Source organism: Solanum tuberosum, unplaced genomic scaffold (genome assembly GCF_000226075.1).
Source record: "Solanum tuberosum cultivar DM 1-3 516 R44 unplaced genomic scaffold, SolTub_3.0 scf00219, whole genome shotgun sequence".
Lineage (NCBI taxonomy): Eukaryota > Viridiplantae > Streptophyta > Magnoliopsida > Solanales > Solanaceae > Solanum > Solanum tuberosum.
This window is the reverse complement of record NW_006239145.1, coordinates 526140-529040: the sequence shown is the minus strand read 5'-3', so window position 1 is coordinate 529040 and position 2901 is coordinate 526140. Positions and strand designations below refer to the sequence as shown.

Below are 2901 nucleotides of genomic sequence, written 5' to 3'. Positions count from 1 at the left end.
GTTTTCCTAGTTTAAAGTTTCCTAGTTTAAAAGTTTCCCTAGTTTAAAGTTTCCATACAAGTAGGATTTAAATCTCATTCTATTTGGGATAGGTTTTTCCCTATATATAGGGGTTTGATTTTATTATTTTGACAAACAATATTATTATTAATTGAGAGTTTTCTTCTTTACACCTTTGTGTGTGGCTACTTGGAATTTATCTTACAACCTTTTAAGAACGATTCTTAAGAGGTTGAGATTAATTCTTTAACTTGATATCTTTGGTTCTTATTCGTAAATTAAGAAGGTAATTAGTCTTATACTAATTATTGTCTCTAGTTTCTTTGTAATAGGGGTCTAGATCACTTTTGATATAAGTTCTTGAATTGACTCTATTAGTATCATAATTAGTCTTAATCCGCTAATTTTGAATACTAAGATCAATTAGGATTCTTAGCACTTTATTTTGAAATTGGGGATTTTATTCTTGAATTTCACCTATCTTGCACTTTTCTGTCTTTAATCTTTATAATTTCGCTTCCGCATTATTTTCTTGTTTATTGTGGTAACCCGATTCTTATCAGCATGACTTTCAATGAAGAAGCACGCAACTGACATTCTTGATCCATCTCTGTTTGAAATTGCTCTGTGCTCAACACTTATGTACTTGCCATTCGACAGGAGCTGCAAAAAATAAGCAAAGGTGTTTGAAAAGGTTTAGTATAATTTTGAAATTGCTTAATATTGTATATTCGCACTAACCTGTAGAAAATCTCCAAGGTTAACCACAAGAACACCAGGTGTAGGAGGAACATCAATCCAATGATTCTGGTGAAGAACTTGGAGTCCTCCGATATCATCTTGTAGAAGGACTGTTACAAAATCAACATCGGTATGTTGAATGGTGCCCATGGTGAGTTCTGGCTGAGGGCATGGTGGATAGTAATTGCACGAATAACTGAGTTGAAAACAATCCACATAATCTTTCAGATAACTACGATCAAGACCAAGACCTTCAGATAATAATTCAACCAAGGAGAAGCCCAATTTCGTCACATCCTTGGAGTAGTCCATTAGTATTTCCCTGCACACATTGATTGAAACAGGGCATATTTGTTAAAAATAAACAGAGTACGCTTAATGACCCGTCTTCTATTCAATTTTAGATAGTCAACTAGATGAGCTACTAAGATTTCCCTAATAATATACTCCAAAAGACACATTAAGCACAAGTAAATCATGTGTCATGCTACGTTTAATATATTTGGATTAAGTAATGAATATATATATATGTACCAGCATGGTGTTGGAAATTCTTGTGGACCGGGAGGATTAGGAGTCATGAAACAAAAAATGCGTCTTTCCAACTTACAGCTGGAACAGAAGGACTATACAAATCAAGATTGCTAGTATAAATCACTTTTTTCCCAGTATCTCGAGTGTAATACTGTTTCTTAACCTCATTATCTTGCTCGAAAAACTGTCGTGTTCCTTGTAACGTTTTGTGAAGGACAAATGTTGGAATGCCATGATTAACCACTTGGAAGAAACCCCATGTCTCCGATACATCTCGAACTTTGTCCACAATCTCTTTATGCTTGATCGGATCCTCATCGATGCCCTTGAGGTCTATCACTGGAAAAGTAAAGTTTGTTTCACATTTTTCCGCCCTGTTTTTTGGAGGTAGAATGAATATTTGAGGCACTTTAGTGATTCCAGAATCAACAAGTCCTTTAACATCAGCCTTAGTATCATCAAACGCTTTTAGTTCACTCATTCTGTCATAACTTTGCTCAACTTTAGAGACTGACATCTTTTCTGCTCTGGTGTTTTTATTAAATTTGTACTGCAAAAAAAATTCAAAAATATGATTGATTTCTCAAAATGAGGATGACATATAAGGAGCGTAGCTAGAGCTACCTCAGCCCGGCAGGGGCGGAGTCAGCATATAATGAAGGGTTCATCCAAACCTCTTGGCGAAAAATATTACTATTTATACATGGTTAAAATTATTTTTTAGGTATGTATAATAGATGTCGAACCCCCTTTCACTAGTTCGTGTGTTTACTTTTCAGATTTTGAACCCCCTTATTAAATTTTTTGGCTCCGCCACATGAAATAAGTGTCAAAAACATATCTAAACTATCCTTTTTTTTTAGTTTCATACCTAAATTATTAAGAGTGTGAATTTCATATCTAAACTATCACTTATTAGTTTGAGAAGCACACATCAATGTGTATAATGCACTCTCTCTTTTATTTGAACAAATCTTGACACATGACATTCCATATGGATAAAATATTCCACATTGACAAAAATTAAATAATAAATTATTAATATTAATTAAAAATTTAAATTTAAATTTTTTTTTTACCCCACTCCACCACCTCCTCCCCATACCCCTGATGTGAGGTCAAAATACATATTTTTAATCATTATTTACCTCATATTTATTATTTATATTTGTCCTTTTTGAGCATTAATTTTATAAATTGTGCTAAATAGTGTATTTTATTTGTAGGAGTAAATTGACGTAAAGTTGAAGAAGTTTGGAGCTAAAACGAATTAAAGATGAAAGGTTGAAGAAGGAAATCAAACAGGCAGCTTAATGAATTAAATTTAATATAATATTATATAAAATATAAAGTTGCAGCGTTCAAATTGAAAAAAGAATATGCTGCCACGTGGCAGTCATTGAAGGAATCTCCAAGACTCCAACTATTGAAGGCGGCGGAAGTCTAAGGCGGTTACTGTTCACGCGTAAAACGTAGGAATTCAATTCTGTTTGGGTTTTAATTTCCTAATTTGTCTTGAACTCAATTATTTTATTTTAGGGTTTCTACATCTATAAATAGTGCATAAAAATAATTATTAGGGGGAGGAAGCCAAGAACCAAGATACAAGACACAATATAAATTTTC

General features: G+C 33.1%; 1 pseudogene; it reads right to left on the bottom strand.

The window, feature by feature from the left end:
• LOC102585746 (1-aminocyclopropane-1-carboxylate oxidase homolog) overlaps window positions 1-1792 on the bottom strand; it is an 8319-nt pseudogene extending 6527 nt beyond the window's left edge.
• Between the last annotated feature and the right edge of the window lie 1109 nt (window positions 1793-2901).